The sequence below is a fragment of the Salmo salar genome, chromosome 06 (assembly GCF_965601325.2).
Source record: "Salmo salar chromosome 06, fSalSal1, whole genome shotgun sequence".
NCBI lineage: Eukaryota > Metazoa > Chordata > Actinopteri > Salmoniformes > Salmonidae > Salmo > Salmo salar.
In genome coordinates, this window is record NC_138296.1 from 11,363,759 (window position 1) to 11,386,340 (window position 22,582).

The 22,582-nt window shown below is 40.9% G+C and overlaps 1 protein-coding gene across 1 annotated transcript in view; it reads right to left on the reverse strand.

Moving 5' to 3' along the window:
* The window catches only part of LOC106570335 (stonustoxin subunit beta-like), a 34,785-nt gene extending 12,604 nt beyond the window's left edge, over nucleotides 1-22,181 (reverse strand). Inside the window, exons 1-2 of the mRNA XM_082976321.1 lie at nucleotides 21,994-22,181; nucleotides 3,634-3,807 (exon numbers count right to left, since the gene is read on the reverse strand). The gene's annotated coding sequence lies outside the window, so the exon portion shown is untranslated. The remainder of the gene's footprint in view (nucleotides 1-3,633; nucleotides 3,808-21,993) is intronic.
* Between the last annotated feature and the right edge of the window lie 401 nt (nucleotides 22,182-22,582).

Genomic DNA, 22,582 nt, shown 5'->3' on the forward strand with positions numbered 1-22,582 from the left:
CGACTCAGTGGGTTTTGTCCAACATGTCTCTGGACCTACTCACTGCCACAGTCATACTCTGGACCTAGTTTTGTCCCATGGAATAAATGTTGTGGATCTTAATGTTTTTCCTCATAATCCTGGACTATCGGACCACCATTTTATTACGTTCGCAATCGCAACAAACAATCTGCTCAGACCCCAACCAAGAAGCATTAAAAGTCGTGCTATAAATTCTCAGACAACCCAAAGATTCCTTGATGCCCTTCCAGACTCCCTCTGCCTACCCAAGGACGTCAGAGGACAAAAATCAGTTATCCACCTATCTGAGGAACTCAATTTAACCTTGCACAATACCCAAGATGCAGTTGCACCCCTAAAAACTAAAAACATTTGTCATAAGAAACTAGCTCCCTGGTATACAGAAAATACACGAGCTCTGAAGCAAGCTTCCAGAAAATTGGAACGGAAATGGCGCCACACCAAACTGGAAGTCTTCCGACTAGCTTGGAAAGACAGTACCTTGCAGTATCGAAGAGCCCTCACTGCTCCTCGATCATCCTATTTTTCCAACTTAATTGAGGAAAATAAGAACGATCCGAAATTTATTTTTGATACTGTCGCAAGGTTAACTAAAAAGCAGCATTCCCCAAGAGAGGATGGCTCTCACTTCAGCAGTAATGAATTCATGAACTTCTTTGAGAAAAAGATCATGATCAAAGCAAATTACGGACTCCTCTTTAAATCTGCGTATTCCTCCAAAGCGCCATTGTCCTGAGTCTGCACAACCCTGCCAGGACCTAGGATCAAGGGAGACACTAAAGTGTTTTAGTACTATATCTCTTGACACAATGATGAAAATAATCATGGCCTCTAAACCTTCATGCTGCATACTGGACCCTATTCCAACTAAACTACTGAAAGAGCTGCTTTCTGTGCTTGGCCCTCCTATGTTGAACATAATAAACGGGTCTCTATCCACCGGATGTGTACCAAACTCACTAAAAGTGGCAGTAATAAAGCCTCTCTTGAAAAAGCCAAATCTTGACCCAGAAATTATTTTAAAAAACTATCGGCCTATATCGAATCTTCCATTCCTCTCAAAAATGTTAGAAAAAGCTGTTGCGCAGCAACTCACTGCCTTCCTGAAGACAAACAATGTTTACGAAACGCTTCAGTCTGGTTTTAGACCCCATCATAGCACTGAGACTGCACTTGTGAAGGTGGTAAATGACCTTTTAATGACGTCAGACCGAGGCTCTGCATCTGTTCTCGTGCTCCTAGATCTTAGTGCTGCTTTTGATACCATCGATCACCACATTCTTTTGGAGAGATTGGAAACCCAAATTGGTCTACATGGACAAGTTCTGGCCTGGTTTAGGTCTTATCTGTCGGAAAGATATCAGTTTGTCTCTGTGAATGGTTTGTCCTCTGACAAATCAACTGTAAATTTCGGTGTTCCTCAAGGCTCCGTAATAGGACCACTATTGTTTTCACTATATATTTTACCTCTTGGGGATGTCATTCGAAAACATAATGTTAAATTTCACTGCTATGCGGATGACACACAGCTGTATATTTCAATGAAACATGGTGAAGCCCCAAAATTGCCCTCGCTAGAAGCCTGTGTCTCAGACATAAGGAAGTGGATGGCTGCAAACTTTCTACTCTTAAACTCGGACAAAACAGAGAAGCTTGTTCTAGGTCCCAAGAAACAAAGAGATCTTCTGTTGAATCTGACAATTAATCTGGATGGTTGTACAGTCGTCTCAAATAAAACTGTGAAGGACCTCGGCGTTACTCTGGACCCTGATCTCTCTTTTGAAGAACATATCAAGACTGTTTCAAGGACAGCTTTTTTTCCATGTACGTAACATTGCAAAAATCAGAAACTTTCTGTCCAAAAATGATGCAGAAAAATTAATCCATGCCTTTGTTACTTCTAGGTTGGACTACTGCAATGCTCTACTTTCCGGCTACCCGGATAAAGCACTAAATAAACTTCCATTAGTGCTAAATACAGCTGCTAGAATCCTGACTAGAACCCAAAAATTTGATCATATTACTCCAGTGCTAGCCTCCCTACACTGGCTTCCTGTTAAGGCAAGGGCTGATTTCAAGGTTTTACTGCTAACCTACAAAGCATTACATGGGCTTGCTCCTACCTATCTTTCCGATTTGGTCCTGCCGTACATCACCTACACGTACTCTACGGTCACAAGACGTGGGCCTCCTAATTGTTCCTAGAATTTCTAAGCAAACAGCTGGAGGCAGGGCTTTCTCCTATAGAGCTCCATTTTTATGGAATAGTCTGCCTACCCATGTGAGAGACACAGACTCAGTCTCAACCTTTAAGTCTTTACTGAAGACACATCTCTTCAGTAGGTCCTATGATTAAGTGTAGTCTTGCCCAGGGGTGTGAAGGTGAACGGAAAGGCTGGAGCAACGAACCGCCCTTGCTGTCTCTGCCTGGCCGCTTCCCCTCTTTCCACTGGGATTCTCTGCCTCTACCCCTATTACGGGGGCTGAGTCACTGGCTTACTGGTGTTCTTCCATGCCGTCCCTGGGAGGGGTGCGTCACTTGAGTGGGTTGAGTCACTGACGTGGTCTTCCTGTCTGGGTTGGCGCCCCCCCTTGGGCTGTGCCGAGGCGGAGATCTTTGTGGGCTATACTCGGCCTTGTCCCGGGATGGTATGTTGGTGGTTGGAGATATCCCTCCAGTGGTGTGGAGGCTGTGCTTTGGCAAAGTGGGTGGGGTTTTATCCTACCTGTTTGGCCCTGTCCGGGGGTTTCATCGGATGGGGCCACAGTGTCTCCTGACCCCTCCTGTCTCAGCCTCTAGTATTTATGCTGCAGTAGTTTATGTGTCGGGGGGCTAGGGTCAGTCTGTCACATCTGGAGTATTTCTCTTGTCTTTTCTGGTGTCCTGTGTGAATTTAAATATGCTCTCTCTAATTCTCTCTTTCTCTTTCATTCTTTCTTTCTCTCGGAGGAGGACCTGAGCCCTAGGACCATGCCTCAGGACTACCTGGCTTGATGACTCCTTGCTGTCCCCAGTTCACCTGGCCGTGCTGCTGCTCCAGTTCCAACTGTTCTGCCTGCAGTTATGGAAGCCTGACCTGTTCACCGGACATGCAACCTGTCCCAGACCTGCTGTCCCAGACCTGCTGGAACCCTGACCTGTTCACCGGACGTGCTACCTGTCCCAGACCTGCTGTTTTCAACTCTCTAGAGACAGCAGGAGCGGTAGAGATACTCTCAAAGATCCGCTATGAAAAAGCCAACTGACACTTACTCTTGTGTTACTGACTTGTTGCACCCTCGACAACTACTATGATTATTATTATTTGACCATGCTGGTCATTTATGAACATTTGAACATCTTGGCCATGTGCTGTTATAATCTCCACCCGGCACAGCCAGAAGAGGACTGGCCACCCCTCATAGTCTGGTTCCTCTCTAGGTTTCTTCCTATGTTCTGGCCTTTCTAGGGAGTTTTTCCTAGCCACCGTGCTTCTACACCTGCATTGCTTGCTGTTTTGGGTTTTAGGCTGGGTTTCTGTACAGCACTTTGAGATATCAGCTGATGTAAGAATGGCTATATAAATACATTTGATTTGATTTGATTTGTTGACCAAACACAGGAATACTGACCTCAGAGTCTGCAGTTTACAGTGGAGATTCCTCAGTCCAGCAGACAGCAGCTTCACTCCTGAATCCTTCAGGTCGTTGTTACTCAGATCCAGCTCTCTAAGGTGTGAGGGGTTTGACCTCAAAGCTGAGACCAGAGAAGCACAGCCTTCCTCTGTGACTTGACAGTGTGACAGCCTGCGAAGAGTAAAATCATTTAAAAATCAAACTGCTATTCTTTGGCTGTGAAAATAGAGTGGCAGTATATATTTTGTAACATTTTCCGATATATCAGTGTCCTGAAACCTGCCATATCTATTCATAAATGAAAGTATCATTTTTTTATCAAAGTATTGCTTGTAGAGAGAAACATGTATAGTACAAATAGTTTAGTAGACTGACCAGACCAGTTTAACTTCTATGGGCTACGTGGGACGCTAGCGTCCCAACTGCGGGACACACTATTCAACAGCCAGTGAAATGGCATGGCGCGAAATACAAAACAGCAAAAATCTCATAATTTCATTTTCTCAAACAATCAACTATTTTACACCATTATAAAGATAAACTTCTTGTTAATCTATCCACATTGTCCGATTTCAAAAAGGCTTTACGGCGAAAGCATAAAATTAGATTATGTTAGGACATAAACTTCACAAGAAAAACCACACAGCCATTTTCCAAGCAAGGACATGCATCACAAAAACCAAAAATACAGCTAAAATATTCACTAACCTTTGATGATCTTCACCAGATGGCACTCATAGGACTTCATGTTACACAATACATGTATGTTTTGCTCGATAAAGTTCATATTTATATCCAGAAACAGCTTTTTACATTGGCGTGTGATGTTCAGAACATGCATTCCCACCAAAAACTTCAGATGAATTTACAAAATTACTCCTCATAAACGCTGACAAAATACATAACAATTATTTTAATTATTATAGATACAGAACTCTTTTATGCAATCGCAATGTCAGATTTTAAAATAGCTTTTCGGCGAAAGCACATTTTTCAATATTCTGAGTACATAGCTCAGCCATCACGGCGAGCTATTTTGACACCCGCCAAGTTCGGGCATCAGTAAACTCAGAATTACTATTTGAAATATTGTATTACCTTTGCTGTTCTTTGTCAGAATGCACTGCCAGGACTGCTACTTCCACAAGAAATGTTGTTTTTGTTCCAAATAATCCATAGTTATGTCCAAATACCTCCGTTTTGTTTGTGCGTTCAGGTCACTACCCAAAGAGTAACGCGCGAGCGCATTTCGAGACAAAAAATTCAAAATGTTCCATTACCGTACTTAGAAGCATGTCAAATGCTGTTTAACCTGTTATGGCTAGGGGGCAGTATTTTCACGGCTGGATAAAAAACGTACCCGATTTAATCTGGTTACTACTCCTGCCCAGTAACTAGAATATGCATATAATTATTGGCTTTGGATAGAAAACACCCTAAAGTTTCTAAAACTGTTTGAATGGTGTCTGTGAGTATAACAGAACTCATATGGCAGGCAAAAACCTGAGAAGATTTCATGCAGGAAGTGGCCTGTCTGACAAGGTGTCGTTCTTCTTGTCTCTGTTTATTGAAGAGTGAGGATCTTAGCTGTCCCGTGACACTTCCTACGGCTGCCATAGGCTCTCAGAAGGCGGCAAAACGCTGAATCGTGGCTTTGCAGGCTCTGGCTGAAAAAAAGTAGCGCGTTTGGGTAGTGGCTGGTTACAGTACTGTGAGACTCAGGCTCGTGCCCGCGTCGACCGAAAGCTTTGTTTTCTTTCCTCTGTTTAGCTAAATGGACATTCCTGGTCGGTAATATTATCGCTTTTTTACGAGAAAAATTGCATAAAAATGGATTTTAAACAGCGGTTGACATGCTTCGAAGTACGGTAATGGAATATTTCGATTTTTTTTGTCACGAATTGCGCCATGCGCATGACCCTGATTTACCATTTCGGATAGTGTCTGGGACGCACGAACAAAACGCCGCTATTCGGATATAACGATGGATTATTTTGGACCAAACCAACATTTGTTATTGAAGTAGAAGTCCTGGGAGTGCATTCTGACGAAGACAACAAAAGGTAATCAAACTTTTATAATAGTAAATCTGATATTGGTGAGTGCTAAACTTGCCGGGTGTCTAAATAGCTAGCCCTGTGATGCCGGGCTATCTACTGAGAATATTGCAAAATGTGCTTTCACCAAAAAGCTATTTTAAAATCGGACATATCGAGTGCATAGAGGAGTTCTGTATCTATAATTCTTAAAATAATTGTTATGCTTTTTGTGAACGTTTATCGTGAGTAATTTAGTAAATTGTTAGCAAATTTCCCGGAAGTTTGAAAAATGGGTGTCTGATCATTTCTGGCTGGAGTACTCTGCTGACATAATCTAATGTTTTGCTTTCGCTGTAAAGCCTTTTTTGAAATCGGACAGTGTGGTTAGATAAAGAGGAGTCTTGTCTTTAAAATGCTGTGAAATAGTCATATGTTTGAAAAATTGAAGTTTTTGTATTTTTGAGGAATTTGTCATTCGCGCCACGCCTATCATTGGATATTGGAGCAGGTGTTCCGCTAGAGGAACATCTAGATGTAAGAGGTTAAAATCCATTTTTATGGTATTTTTCTCGTAAAATAGCGATAATATTCCAACCGGACAATAGTGTATTCATTCAAAGAGGAAAAGAAAAAACAGCATGCTCGCGTGAAAGCGCATATCCAATTTCTTTGTCCTCAGGCAGACGACTGAGAAACTGAGCTACTATACTCTGCCAAGAGACAGAAGACGCCTCTATCTGCTTTCTGAATGCTTTAGACAGCCAATGGAAGGCTTAGAAAGTGCAAAGTAACCCCACAGATACTGTAGTTTCGATAGAGAATCAAAAGAAGAACTTCAAATTCTCAGACAGGCCACTTTCTGCTTGGAATATTCTCAGGTTTTTGCCTGCCATATGAGTTCTTTTATACTCACAGACACCATTCAAACAGTTTTAGAAACTTCAGAGTGTTTTATATCCAAATCTACTAATAATATGCATATTCTCGTTTCTGGGCAAGAGTAGTAACCAGTTTAAATCGGGTAAGTTTTTTCATCCGGCCGTGAAAATACTGCCCCCTATCCTAAACAGGATTTAATATGCGATAAAAATTTTACAATGTTTGACATGCGTTTTTCTGGATATTTTTGTTGTTATTCTGTCTCTCACTGTTCAAATAAACCTACCATTAAAATTATAGACTGATCATTTCTTTGTCAGTGGGCAAAAATACAAAATCAGCAGGGGATCAAATACTTTTTTCCCTCACTGTATCTAGCTTGACAGTGAAGATAACATTTGGCTCTATACTCCAGCATTTTGGATTTGAGATCAAATGTTCAATGTGAGGTGTTATTGACACATTATCAGTTAGTTTCTGTTGTGTTTTGAGTTGTGTTTGCCCAATAGTAACTGCATGGACGATGATGACTGGAGTAATTTTCTTTCTAAGTGAGTAGATAATCATGGCATCAATGTTAATTTAGTAGTTTTTAGAAACATCTTAAGAAAAGCATGAATGAATCATTAATAATAATGAGTGAGAGAGACACAGAGGATGCAAAAAAACAGACTAACCTCTCACCATTAACCTGTTTGGGATAGGGGGCAGTATTTTCACGGCCGGATAAAACACATACCCGATTTAATCTGGTTACTACTCCTGCTCCAGAAACTAGAATATGCATATAATTAGTGGATTTGGATAGAAAACACTCCAAAGTTTCTAAAACTGTTTGAATGGTGTCTGTGAGTATAACTGCACTCATATGGCAGGCCAAAACCTGAGAAGATTCCATACAGGAAGTGCCCTGTCTGACAATTTGTTTTCCTTCTGTAGCATCTCTATCAAAAATACAGCATCTGTGCTGTAACGTGACATTTTCTAAGGCTTCCATTGGCTCTCAGAAGGCGCCAGAAAGTGTAATGGGGTGTCTGCTGTCTCTGGGCAAAAAACAGCAGGAGAATTTGTTAGTGGTCAGCCTGGGAACAGTGAGACTGAGAGGCGCATTCACGAGAATTCTCCATTTTTTTCTTTCAGCCTTTGAATGAATACAATGTCGCCCGGTTGGAATATTATCGCCATTTTAACGAGATAAATAGCATAAAAATTGATTTTAAACAGCGTTTGACATGCTTCGAAGTACGGTAATGGAATATTTTGTAATTTTTTGTCACGAAGTGCACTCGCGCGTCACCCTTCGGATAGTGACCTGTGATGGCCGAGCTATCTACTCAGAATATTGCAAAATGTGCTGTCGCCGAAAAGCTATTTTAAAATCTGACACCGCGATTGCATAAAGGGGTTCTGTATCTATAATTCTTAAAATAATTGTTATGTATTTTGTGAACGTTAATCATGAGTAATTTAGTAAATTCACCAGAAGTTTGCTCCAGTCATCATGATCACCATTACCAATAACAAAGGCTACAACAAAATAGCTAACCTCTCACCATTACCAATAGCAGTGGGGGTATGATCTTTGGGCCTCTGCAACTTTCTCATTCATCACCATTCATGATTCATTAATGATTATTCATAGTCATGGTAGCATCCACATGAATGTCGAAGTGTTCAGAAACATCTTCCATTCTTACTTACAATACAAGTAAAGCCGAAAACACTAATTTGAAGGCGTGTCCACATACTTTTATTGATGTCATGTATGTATGAAAATACCCTCAAATAAAAGGTGACATTCTGTATTGTAGCCTAATATGAAACGTTCTATCTCAAATACAAAATGCTGGAGCATAGCAACAAATTTAAAAGTGTAAGCTTGACTGTCCAAACACATATGATGTGGAGTACTGTATGTGTGCCTCTAAACGCATTTGGATCTGGTGAACAGTTATCCCTTGTTGACCAACTACAGCAATACTGACCTCAGAGTCTCCAGTTTACAGTGTGGATTCCCCAGTCCAGCAGAGAGACGCTTCACTCCTGAATCCTTCAGGTCATTGTTACTCAGATCCAGCTCTCTCAGGTGTGAGGGGTTTGACTTCAGAGCTGAGACCAGATAACCACAGCCTTCCTCTGTGACTAGACAGCCTGACAGTCTGCAATGAGTAAAATAATTTAAAAACCACACTACTATTCTTTGGCTGTGAAAATAGAGTGGTTGAATATTTTCAGATACATCCGTGTCCTGAAACGTTCAATATTTATTCACAAATCGATTTATTGGTTTTAAAAATACATTTTTTATAAAGTATTGCTTGTAGAGAGACAAACGTATAGTACAAATATTTGAGTGAACTGAGCAGACCAGTTTAAAAAGCAGTACCAGTCAAAAGACAGACAGTGAGGTATCAGATTTAGATTGTATTGAATATACAGTCCTCACCATATCTATTTTGACAGTGAAACTAACATTTTAAATGTGGCTCTATACCCCAGCATTTTGGATTTGAGATCAAATGTTTCATATGAGATGACAGTATATAATGTCACCTTTTATTTGAGGGTATTTTCATACATATGTTTCACTGTTTAGAAATGAAAGCACTTTATGTATCTAGTCCCCACATTTGAAGAAGTCATAAATATTCTGAGAAATTCACATACAGTGTATTAAAGTAGTCAAAATTGTAGTATTTGGTCCCAAACTCATTGGTTCCATTTTCCGTTTGTTTTGGTTGTGTTTGGGGTTATGTTTTGCCCAATAGTAACTGAATGGTGGAGGATGACTGGATTAATCTTCTGTCTAAGTGAGTAGATAACATGTTTCTAAACGCTACTAAATAAATCCTGATGATGCCACGATTAAGAAAAATCATGAATGAATCATGAATTATGGTGAGTGAGAAGGTTTCAGAGGCTACAACAAAACAGCCAACCTCTCACCATTACCAATAACAGAGGTGGTATGACATTTGTGCCTCTGTAACTTACTCTTTCATCATCATTCACAATTCATTCAAGACTATTCATAAACATGGTAGTATCCACATGAATGTAGAAGTGTTCAGAAACATCTGCTATTCTCACTGACAATACAAGTGAAGTGACTCCAAAATGACAGGACTTTATTCACCATTCAGTTTCTATTGGGAAAAACATCATCCAAAAGACAACCAAAACAAACAGCAAATGTATTCAACAAGTTTGAAGAATCACAAGACTGATGTAATCACTGCAGGTAAACAAAATGGGACCAAATACTACACTTTTGACGACTTTAATACACTATAAGTTAATTGGTCAGAATACTTATGACTTCTTCAAATGGGGGGACTAGATACATAAAGTGCTTCATTTCTAAATGGTAAAACAGATATTTATGAAAATACCCTCAAATTAAAGGTGACATTCTGTACTGTCGCCTAAAATGAAACAATCTGAAATCCAAAATGCTGGGGCATAGCGCCAAAGTTAAAACAGTAAGCTTCACTGTCCAAACACATATGGTGTGGACTATGTGTGTCTGGTAAACACATGTGGATCTGGTGAACAGTTATCACTTGTTGACCAACTACAGGAATACTGACCTCAGAGTCTCCAGTTTACAGTGGGGATTCCCCAGTACAACAGAGAGAACCATCACTCCTGAATCCTTCAGTTCATTGTTACTCAGATCCAACTCTCTCAGGTGTGAGGGATTTGACTTCAGAGCTGAGACCAGAGAATAACAGCTTTTCTCAGTGACTAGACAGCCAGACAGCCTGCAAAGAGTAAAATAATTTTAACATCACACTGCTATTCTTTGGCTGTGAAAATAGAGTGGTGAAACCTGCCATATGTATTCATAAATCAATATATCGTTTTTATAAATGACAAATTATCAAAGTATTGCTTGTAGAGAGAAAAATGTACAATACAAATATTTGAGACCAACTACAGGAATACTGACCTCACAGTCTCCAGTTTACAGTGGGGATTCCCCAGTCCAGCAGAGAGATGCTCCACTCCTGAATCCTTCAGGTCATTGTTACTCAGATCCAGCTCTCTCAGGTGTGAAGGGTTTGAACTGAGAGCTGAGACCAGAGAAGCACAGCCTTTCTCTGTGACTCCACAGCCTGACAGCCTGACAAAGAGATCATCATTATTTCACAAACACACTGCTAATTTAACACCAGTAGTGTAAAAGGACAATGGCAGATGCATTTGATGAATTTTCTCCAACAACATATAGATTCATCTTCCGTCTCCTAGAATTCATTGGTCATATTGTCATACTAATGTGAACATCAATGCATTGATTCAATATGTTTTTCAATAATACATATTTCTCTCTAAACTGAATATTTCTTTCTGATGATTAGTACTCAAATGTCATTTTATGTACTCACAGAGCAGCTCTGGATGCTATGACCACTGGCAGAAGCCTCAGAAGACCTTCCTCTGACCTGGAGTATTTCTTCAGGTCAAACACATCCAACTCCTTTTCTGAAGTCAGCAACACAAAGACCAGAGCTGACCACTGTGCAGGTGACAGTTTGGCTTCTGAGAGACTTCCTGAGCTCAGGAAGCTTTGGATCTCCTCCACTAGAGAATGGTCATTCAGTTCATTCAGACAGTGGAACAGATTGATGCACCTCTCTGGAGAGGGATTCTCCCTGATCTTCTCCTTGATGTACTTGACTGTTTCTTCATGGCTCTGTGAGCTGCTTCTTGTCTTTGTCAGTAGACCTCGTAAGTGCTTCTGATTGGACTTCAGTGAGAGGCCCAGAAGGAAGCGAAGGAAAAGGTCCAAGTTTCCCGTCTCACTTTGTAAGGCTTTATCCACAGCACTCTTGTAGAGAGTAACCGCAGGCTTGTCTCTGAAGAGCGCAAAAATGTTTCTGGATGTTGATTGCGGTTTGGCCATTAGATTCTCATTGTTGTTGATGAATGAGAGAAACACATATACAGCAGCCAGAAACTCCTGAATGCTCCGATGCACAAAGCAGTACACCTTGTCCTGGTACAGCCCACATTCCTCTTTAAAGATCTGTGTGCACAATCCCGAGTACACTGAGGCTTCATTGACATCTATGCCAGCCTCTTTCAGGTCTTCTTCATAGAAAATCAGATTGCCCTTGACAAACTGTTGAAAAGCCAGTTTTCCCAGTGACAGAATGCTCTCTTTATTCCAGTGTAGACCTGTCTCTTCTGTCCCAAGATACTTTTCATTCTTCTTTTTGGTATGAAACACCACAAGGTGTATGTACATCTCAGTCAGAGTCTTGGGCATCTCTTCTCTCTTATGTTTCAGCATGTGTTCAAGGACTATTGCAGAAATCCAACAGAAGACTGGGATGTGGCACATGATGTGGAGGCTCCTTGATGTCTTTATGTGTGAGATGATTCTGCTGGCCAGGTCCTCATCACTGAATCTCTTCCTGAAGTACTCCTCCTTCTGTGGGTCATTGAACCCTCATACCTCTGTCACCTGGTCAACACACCCTGAAGGGATCTTACTGGCTGCTGCTGGTCGGGTAGTTATCCAGAGGAGAGTAGAGGGAAGCAGATTTCCCTTGATGAAATTTGTCAGCAGAACATCCACTGAGGTTGACTCTGTGACGTCACAACACATCTTGTTCTTCTGGAAGTCGAGGGGCAGTCGGCACTCATCCAGACCATCAAAGATGAACAGAACTTTGTACTTGTCATAGTTGGAGATTCTTGATTGTTTGGTTTCCATTGAGAAGTGGTTGAGAAGTTCAATCAAAGTGTGTTTTTCCCCTTTCATCAAATTCAGCTCCCGAAATGGGAATGAAAATACAAATTGGACATCCTGATTTGCTTTTCCTTCAGCCCAGTCCAGAATGAACTTCTGCACAGAGACTCTTTTCCCAATGCCTGCAACTCCCTTTGTCAGCACAGTTCTGATAAGTTTGTCTTGTCCAGTTAAGGGTTTGAAGATGTCGTTACATTTGATTGCAGTCTCTGGTCTTGTTTGTTTCCTGGTTGTTGTCTCAATCTGTCTCAGCTCATGTTCATTATTGACCTCTCCTGTTCCACCCTCTGTGATGTAGAGCTCTGTGTAGATCTTATTGAGAAGTGTTGGGTTTCCTTGTTTAGCAATCCCCTCAAATACACATTGAAACTTCTTCTTTAGATTAGATTTGAGTTCACGTTGGCAAATCACAGCAAGCTCATCTGAATGAAAAAATAACAGATTATATTAATATTACGTCTGATTTAAATCTACAGTGGTTTTAGAACTATGTTGTAAAATTGTATATTATAACCATTTTTATATATTAACTGCCTGTATAAATGTGTAAATGTTTTCAGAATGCATTACACACTGGTGTGACTGATTATATTATTATTGATATTATTTACGGTATTATTAATGTTCTCTCTCTGTTTATCTTCTCTCTCACACTCTCTCTTTCTTTCTCTCTCTCTCTCTCTCCAACACAACACATCCCTGCTGCTACTTGACGAGTTCACTCGGTGTTGTGTTAAGGCTTCTACAATATCTTTGAGTTACACAGCTACTTTAGCTGTAATTTAGCTACAGCTTTTAAATGTTTGTTATAAAACAGCATTCAACATGAAGCAGACAGCTCTTACTTTTCTCCAGTGTGTCAGCAAGCTCCTTCTGGTTCATTTTCCTCAGGACGTGCAGTGTGATCTTCAGAGCCCCCTCTCTGGCACTGCTCTCCTGCTTCTCATCTTCAGCATCAACTTCCTTATCCTGCATCTGACTCTCAAAGCCTTCTGGGAGTTCTGGACTAAGAATCTTCTTGACCATCTTCAGCTTGTTCTTCACAAATGTCATAATATTCTCTTCAAGCAACTGAAATAAAGTAAATAAGTTAATTAAGCAAGAGAAGATATGCCTTCGCATGAACACATTAATGAATTATTGACAGATAAATTTGACTAGGTAAACAAAAACAAATGTTCATAACAGGACCACATACACTGAATATGGAGGCCAGGTCATCTGTTTGATGACTCTGGGAAGACTGACCACTGAGAATCTCTGACTCTGATCTCTCCTGTTGGCTTCTGTGGACAAAACCTGAGATTACATTTCCTCATCCATGGAGTGCACACACACACACAGGGAATGTTGTGTTTGTTTAATATTGTTTTAGGACTATAACATTTTAAAAAAGGATTAGCCTATGGATTATTAAAATAAATAAATGGGAAAATGGGAGAGGAGAAATGACTAGAGGCAGTGTTGTTTAAATCACAGACCATGACCCATGAGTTCTTCTTACCTTTGTTCAGTAGAAAAGTCTCCCTCTCTGAAGTTTCTAGGTTGATCCATAGACCAGTCACTCTTCATTGACACACAGCTGGGTAAAGGGGAGGCTGGTCTCTCCTGCTTGATTGGGCTTCAACACAACAGAGACAATCATTCCATCTCTCATCTACTCTGAGCTCAGATGGGGAGACATATCTTTTTTTAATCCTTCATTTATTTTGGCAAGTCAGTTAAAAACATATTCTTATTTACAATGTGGCCTACACTGGCCCGCCTACACCGGCCCAACCCAGATGACACAGGGCCTGGGGCCTGGTTTCACCACCCTATGGGACTCCCAAACACATCCAGTTGTGATACAGTGACATATCTGTAGTGACACCTCTAGCACTGAGATGCAGTGCCTTAGACCACTGCACCACTCAGGAGCCCAATAAGAAGAGTTTCCTTCCTAAACACTATATATCTATTTTCAGAAATGTAGGTAAATTAGCTTTCATTGTTTAAAGAAATTATTAAAGAGATTGGTGTGTTTTTTCACTCTCTAATCAAGACATGCGATTGTTCAATGACAGACATGTATTTGTTTAAAATCTTCATTTCATTTCAGAGATACAAATAATAATGTTTTTTTTTTGGCTAAATGCTATGTATCTGCCTCACTCTCAGAGAAAAAAGTAGTACTGCTAGGTTTTACACATTCAAATGTAACAAATAACTATGTTTTTAATAAATAACTGTTTGTAAAACATATTTTTTTATTAAACTAGGCTATTCAGTTAAGAACAAATTCTTATTTACAATGACAGACTACACCGGCCAAATCTGGACAACGCCAGGCCAATTGTGCGCCATCCTATGGGACTCCCAATCACGGCCAGAGGCTGTATCACAGCCGTGCTGTAGTGTGCTGTAGTGACACCTCCAGCACTGAGATGCAGTGCCTTAGACCACTGTGCTACTCAGGAGCCCCTAAAACATCAACATTTTTGTAATTTAGGAGATGCTCTTATCCAGGGCCTGGTTTCCCAAAGGCATTTTGGGAGGAGCATCGATAAATCCCTGAGCTGTTTCCCGAAACCATTGTTATTAACGTTGCACTTGAAAACGCTCGTAGTCTAACGCCTGCCTCAGACCACTATTAGAACAGCTAGGTGCATCACTTTTTTGCCTTCCCACGTCACCTGATATACAGATGATCTCTGCTAAACCCCAAAAAATCACATGGTTTATCCGTCTCTCTGTGACCGCCGATAACTTCAGAACAAAGTTGATTACAAATATAAAGTTACCAATGTCTTTGCAATTAATACAAACATGCTTCAAATTAAAACTGGGATGACTGCATTAAAATATAAACAGAAGGCTATAGGCCTATTTCACTCATATTGAAATGCATTTCATGTTCAATCAATTCAGTTATATTTGCTACTTGTAAGCTACTGTATGTAATTGGTTTCATTATATTTCATGATGTGCAGCATGGAAAGTAGTGGAAGGCGCTCAACTAATGCAACCAAAAAATGTGATCATCATTGGAAAAAAACATTTGCAACACTCGCTCACCATTAAACATGACTTGTTTATTGAAGCAAGATTAAAAGATGAAAGTTTCTGCCTTCAATGGCCTTCATCAGAATAATCACACAAAGGGAATGGACAAGTTCATGGAGGGCACATGTGTCAAACTCATAATCCACGGGGTGAGTGTCTGCAATTGTCTCCCGCTGAGTTGTGTCGTGTCTTTGGGCACCGTTAAACTGAAGACATGTTTATCAAAATAACTCCCTGTAATTATTACGTGATTAAACTGATTAATCGTTTAACTGTAATTAACTAGGAGATCGGGGCACCAAGGAAAATATTCAGATTACAAAGTTATAATTTTCGTAATATAACCTTCCTATATTATATTATAGTATAGGCCGATTATCTTCTGGTTTAAATGGTGTATTTTACCTCGCGTCCAGTCTCATTCCAAACGTCGTAAATTGTTGTATCTGCACGAATCCAGCCTTTGCTAAAAGTCATCCATACATCAATTGTCTTAAAATCATTTATTTACTAAACTAAGTAATTCACAGAAAGCATACAAACAGTAATTATCGTCCCAAAGAATTGGTAGAGTAATGTGCCCTAGTGGGCTAAACAGGCATGGCTGGTGTCTTGTTAAAACAAACGGTCATAAAGGGCAGCTGAGAAGGCACACAGAGTTCATTAATATTAACAATTGATATGCTAATCCTTTGCACATGAACGCTCACTCATTCGGGAACAACTGCAATCAATATATATTTACGCTCAGTGTGTGTCGGGATCCTTGTTGGAGAGTTCTGTTCTGTTGGAGAGTTTTGTCCGCGTTCTCTCTCTGTTAGAATGGATCTTTGAAAGCGACATTCATTAATGTCGTTATAGAATGGATTTTTCGTCGGTCTTCACGTTCGATGATATCGAGTACTTAGCTGCAGACTAATAATTAATATCAAAGACTTGTTCTTATTCTGTCGGTGTCGGTAGTCTAAAGTTAACTTTCAGTAGAGGAATTGGATGGTCAAACCTATTGGCCAACTCGCAATGGAGTGGAGGCCTGGTCTGAAGAAAGTAACCCTGGGTGGGGGTTTTATTCGGAATGACAGAAAAAGGCTGTCTCATGACGCCAGGTCTTGTCTGTGTCCCTGGGGGCGTGCCGATGACTGAGTTAAGCTTTGAACAGAAATACAATTCTATCACATTAACATCAGTACATAGCCTCTCTACATATTCCAAATAGCTTTAATCTTATTAAATCATTGTATATAACCATTTAGATGTAAGTCCCATAGCTGAGGCTATTATATAAACATTATTATGGTAATATGGCTATATAGTTTCTAATGAGCCTCACAAAATTGTACCAAGCGGACCAGTTCGTAGCTGGATTCTTCACCGATCTTTTATACCTTCTCCAGAACATAAATGTCGTTCGGTTCCCCAATTCTGTGAGTTGGAAGAATTTCCTTTGTCTCTCTATGAAACCACTCTCTGTCTCAAAACTGGGCCATGAGGCAGGACATTCTCCTTTGGAATTTTTACGACCGCCTTCACAGGGCCTGGGTAGGGAGAGGTAGGTAGGGGGATGGTGCAAGGGGGAGGGGGTCAACTGTGCTCCCTGTTCCCAGAGAGAGGGCAACGTCATGACAGTTGTGTTCAGTTTGCTTGAAAGTTTTCTACATTCCATAACGATTTGAAGTGAAGGACACATTTCCACAAATCTTTCTTGAACATTCTTGAATGGATTTTAAGGTACATTAGGTCCCGTTTGTTGGGTTTGGCGAGGTGTGGCTTGAAGCAATGAGTGACGTATTTAAACAGCTGTGGCCAAGCTGACAACGTTCCACAACCTACAACCCAACCCTTCCCCTGTTTTTCAACTGGTCCTTCGGTACAGCTCCGTTTCCGTTCAATTTAAGGTTCATGAAGGTAAAACATACTGAATGCAGCCCTGGTGGTGCTAATGAGAGAGGGTGTGGTAGACTATAGAGTGCCACATTATGAGTCATAGTACCCATAAAACCTAGCAGTCAAACAGGGAAATGGTTCCAATAATTTTTCCCATAAGGGATTTTAGAAACATTTAAAATAAGGGCTGTGTTTCCCCTGGCGTGAAGTTTTGATAACCGTGTAAAACTCTCTAAGAAAATAATAAATTGGCTACATTTCTTAAATGGACAATTGTGTGAATTGTCTTGTGCAAGTTTTAATTTGACACAATACCTGTTAGCAAAGGTGTCAGCTAGAGATCACCTGCAGGAGCTAGTAGTTCTACTTTGATGCTAATTAACATTTTTGAATCTGAGAGTAAATGGAGCCGGATATATTGCTAAAAGTCCACTCGTCCGAGAGATTTACACGATTATCAAAACATCATTCCAGGGTAAGCCTACACTAACAAAGGGAAGGGCCCTTCACAAAAACATACTATAGTCCTTCTGTAGGTTAAGAACTCTGGGGACTAAACTATCCAAGGAAGGGATCCAGAACATTTCTCTCTGGATGTCTCCAACGTGTTTGTTTTTGCTAACTTGTTCAATTCCCAAATAAAATAACTCACAAAGCAAGTGTCCTCTCTCTTTGAAATGAAGGGTCACTGGGGTGTTGGGGTCAGCACATCAAATGGCACTTCAGTACTCACAAATTGTAGTGAGTAACTTGGTCTATCATGTGTAAAATAAGCCACACAGGCAGGGAATCATGTAGATCAGATTGCGAGAATTTAGATCATTTAGATCACATTGACCCAATCTGGGTTAGGAGAAACCTTACATACGTTCGGTTTACTGGTATTGAGTGCAATTGCCGCACTTGTATTTGCTGGGGGGAATAGGTAGTAGGCTTTTACTGGTTCCGCTTGTGTATTTGACCACTAGGTGGAAACATTGACAACAGTAACATTCACCCTGATGAGATGACCAACCTGTAGAGTACCAGTACCACAGTATGAGTCATAATACCCATAAAACCTAGCGGTCAAATAAAGAAATGGTTCCAATCATTTTTCCACCATAAATATTTCCCATAGGGTATTTTAGAAACACTTAAAATAAGGGCCGTGTTTCGTGTAGGCTTACCTTGGCATGACACTTCGATAACTGTGTTATTCTCTCTAGGACAATATATTTTAATATATTTACCCCCCAAACTGAAAAATAACTACAAATACCATGATGATCTGGACCAGACTGCCGAATCGAGGCAAAGGTAAGAATCTCTGGATTAACTATCTAATGTTAGCTAAATGTACAGTACCAGTCAAAGGTTTGGACACACCTACTCATTCAAGGGTTTTTCTTTATTTTTACGACATTGTAGAATAATAGTGAAAACATCAAAATTATGAAATAACACATGGAATCATGTAGTAACCAAAAAAGTGTTAAACAAATCAAAAAATATTTTAGATTTTTGATTCTTCATTTTTGATTCTGTCACAACATCCACAGAAGGTGGCGCCTCTCCCCGGTAGGGCAGCGCTCGGCGGTCGTTGTCGCCGGCCTACTAGCTGCCACCGATCTCTGTTTCTGTGTCATTTGGTTATGTCTGTCTTGGTTAGCACCTGTTTTGTGTTAGGTCATTAGTGGGGTATTTTGTCTGTTTTTGTTGGGGTTTGTGTGGGATTATTTTCGTGTCGTCCTATTAGTAGGTTGGGGATTTGTTCTTCCTCTGCCGCTGTCATTTTGGGCATTAGGTTTGCTGGGCTGCGTCCTGACTCTTTCCAGGATTATTTTGTTCCTGTTGTTTTTGGAGTGTTGTTTACCCTGCCTTGTGTTGGCATTTGTGGACTTATTTATTAAACGTGTTTTCACGTACCTCGGTCTCCTGCGCTTGACTTCACCCTCCTGCTATTTAGAGTAGCTGTGACAGATTCTTCTGCCTTGATGACAGCTTTGCACACTGTTGGCATTCTCTCAACCAACTTCATGAAGTAGTCACCTTGAATGCATTTCAATTAACAGGTGTGCCTTGTTAAAAGTTAATTTGTGGAATTTCTTTCCTTCTACAATGTAGAAAATAGTAAAAATAAAGAAAAACCCTGGAATGAGTAGGTGTGTCCAAACTTTTGACTGGTACTGTAGTAATGAATACATGGGCTACATTTCTTTAAATGGACAATTCTATGAACTGTCTTGTGCAAGTTTTAAATTGACACAATATCTGTTAGCAAAAGTGTCAGCTAGAGATGACATGCAGGAGCTTGCAGGGATTTGTAGTCTAGCATGATGTCTGCTTTGATGTTTAAAAAAATGTACGGTGGAAAAATGATTGGAACCATTTCCCTGTTTGACTGATGGGTATTATGACACCTCCACTATGGGGCTCTATAGTCTACCACACCCTCTCTCATTAGCACCACCAGCTGAAGAGAGTTTCTCCCTAAGTGTCTTCCCCTGCCCTACATCAAACTCATTCCATGGAGGGATGTGATTTAGTGGATTTTTATTGGGTAAACATCTCTAGGAGCTGATCCATTGTCATTATTGGGAATAATTATTTTATTTACTTATTTTATTTAAGACTTATTTTACCAGGTAAGTTGACTGAGAACAGATTCTCATTTACAGCAACGATCTGGGGAATAGTTACAGGAGAGATGAGGGGGGATGAATGAGCCAATTGGAAGCTGGGAATTATTAGGTTGTTAATTATAATGTTAAGGAAAGATTTGAATGGAGAAAGCTGATCGGAGAGCAGCGCTCCCTTTCTTTCGATCCTATCAGTACCAACACATGCTCTAATGACGCATTTAGTGGTGTTTTGGGAAACGGATGTTACATCTTCGGCCGATGTAGGAAAGATGCATCGTTAAAATACTCATAATCCTAAATTCCATCTCTGTCAGGAAACCAGCCGCAGAGAGACTTGCAGTGCAGTTGCCGTACAGCAGGAAATGCACATTGTAGTGTATTCAAGGTTTAAAAAGGCAGACATTTTAGGATAGCTAGGTGAGACAACCACATATCATAGTCAAATATACAGGATGCGAACATTCCATTCCAGCTAAACAATGGATATATAGCGTTTTGACAAAATTAACATTTTCATACACATCTAAAATCTATGAATTAAACATCTGAGAACAATAACATTGAAGGCTACCCATAAGCAGTAATTTCTGATGAAAAAACACGTGAAACAATTGTGGATAAAGCGTTTTGGAAAAAAACGTATTAAATAATTAAACAAAATTGTCATCTCAAAATTGTCTTCTCGCTTTGGAGTAATCTTCCCCAGAGAGACTCTTTTTAGAGGCAGGCCCCCCCTCCTCTCTCTCCCCAGAGAGACTCATTTTAGAGGCAGGCCCCCCCTCCTCTCTCTCCCCAGAGAGACTCTTTTTAGAGGCAGGCCCCCCCTCCTCTCCCTCCCCAGAGAGACTCATTTTAGAGGCAGGCCCCCCCTCCTCTCTCTCCCCAGAGAGACTCTTTTTAGAGGCAGGCCCCCCCTCCTCTCTCTCCCCAGAGAGACTCTTTTTAGAGGCAGGCCCCCCTCCTCTCTCTCCCCAGAGAGACTCTTTTTAGAGGCAGGCCCCCCCTCCTCTCTCTCCCCAGAGAGACTCATTTTAGAGGCAGGCCCCCCCCTCCTCTCTCTCCCCAGAGAGACTCTTTTTAGAGGCAGGCCCCCCCTCCTCTCTCTCCCCAGAGAGACTCTTTTTAGAGGCAGGCCCCCCCTCCTCTCTCTCCCCAGAGAGACTCTTTTTAGAGGCAGGCCCCCCCTCCTCTCTCTCCCCAGAGAGACTCTTTTTAGAGGCAGGCCCCCCCTCCTCTCTCTCCCCAGAGAGACTCTTTTTAGAGGCAGGCCCCCCCTCCTCTCTCTCCCCAGAGAGACTCTTTTTAGAGGCAGGCCCCCCCTCCTCTCTCTCCCCAGAGAGACTCTTTTTAGAGGCAGGCCCCCCCTCCTCTCTCTCCCCAGAGAGACTCATTTTAGAGGCAGGCCCCCCCTCCTCTCTCTCCCCAGAGAGACTCTTTTTAGAGGCAGGCCCCCCCTCCTCTCTCTCCCCAGAGAGACTCTTTTTAGAGGCAGGCCCCCCCTCCTCTCTCTCCCCAGAGAGACTCATTTTAGAGGCATGTAGTTTGACATCTCTTCTCCATGGTAACTGACAATAATAATAATAATAATAATAATAATAATTCACTGTTTGTTAAGGTAGTTCTAGAAAGTGCAGCAACACAAGGCCATGTCTCACACTTATTTGTATTCATTAAAAGTAGGCTATTTAATGTCTTTTAATCTGTTATTTTCTAAACGTATCTGAGAATGTAGACAGAAGGGCTAAAATGGACATGATTGATCTGAGGGGGAAATCATTGATCCATTCAGAAAGGTTTTTGCAACAAGAAAGATATTTTATATTATGTAAAGTAGGCTAGGCTATAATGTATAATAGCGGTTTGTTAGTGATATACAGATCGACCTATCATAGATGACCAGCCTAAACCTGTTCAGATCAGTTCACATAGGCTATCAGTGGCAGGACTGGTCACCTACAAACCAGTTTTAAGTCTCAATAACAGGGAATGTAGTGATATTTTCACAGCATTTCCTATGGAGACCATCAGGTTGGTCAGCATGATAATGGATCATATCTTAAGCTTTCTGTCTATTGAATGTCTGACAATGATCTAACTGTAATAGTTCTATGTAGCCTGGACTTACCATTCTGCTCGTCTTTCCTTCAAATCAACACATTTATCCAACTTCTAATGTTACAGAGAAATGTGTCCCACAGTTTCAACAGCCATTTTGTAACTGTAAGTTTTAAAGTTACTGACAATGACACACGAGGAATTCACGTAACTTCTGACGGTCCTGAAGAGGAAGTAGCCTCTCTTACACCAACCGGCCATCTGGCTCATAGAGACTAAAGAACTATGCACTCTATGCTGCACACCACATCATGCCATCTCTGAACTGGGGGAAGGTATTGGGAAGACGGAAAGATAACAGTGAATATGAGACATGGGGGAAGGTAGAAAGATGACAGTGAATATGAGACATGGGGGAAGGTAGAAAGATGACAGTGAATATGAGACATGGGGGAAGATAGAAAGATAACAGTGAATATGAGACATGGGGGAAGGTAGAAAGATGACAGTGAATATGAGACATGGGGGAAGGTAGAAAGATAACAGTGAATATGAGACATGGATGAAGGTAGAAAGATAACAGTGAATATGAGACATGGAGGTAGGTGGAAAGATAACAGTGAATATGAGACATGGGGGAAGGTATTGGGAAGGTTAAC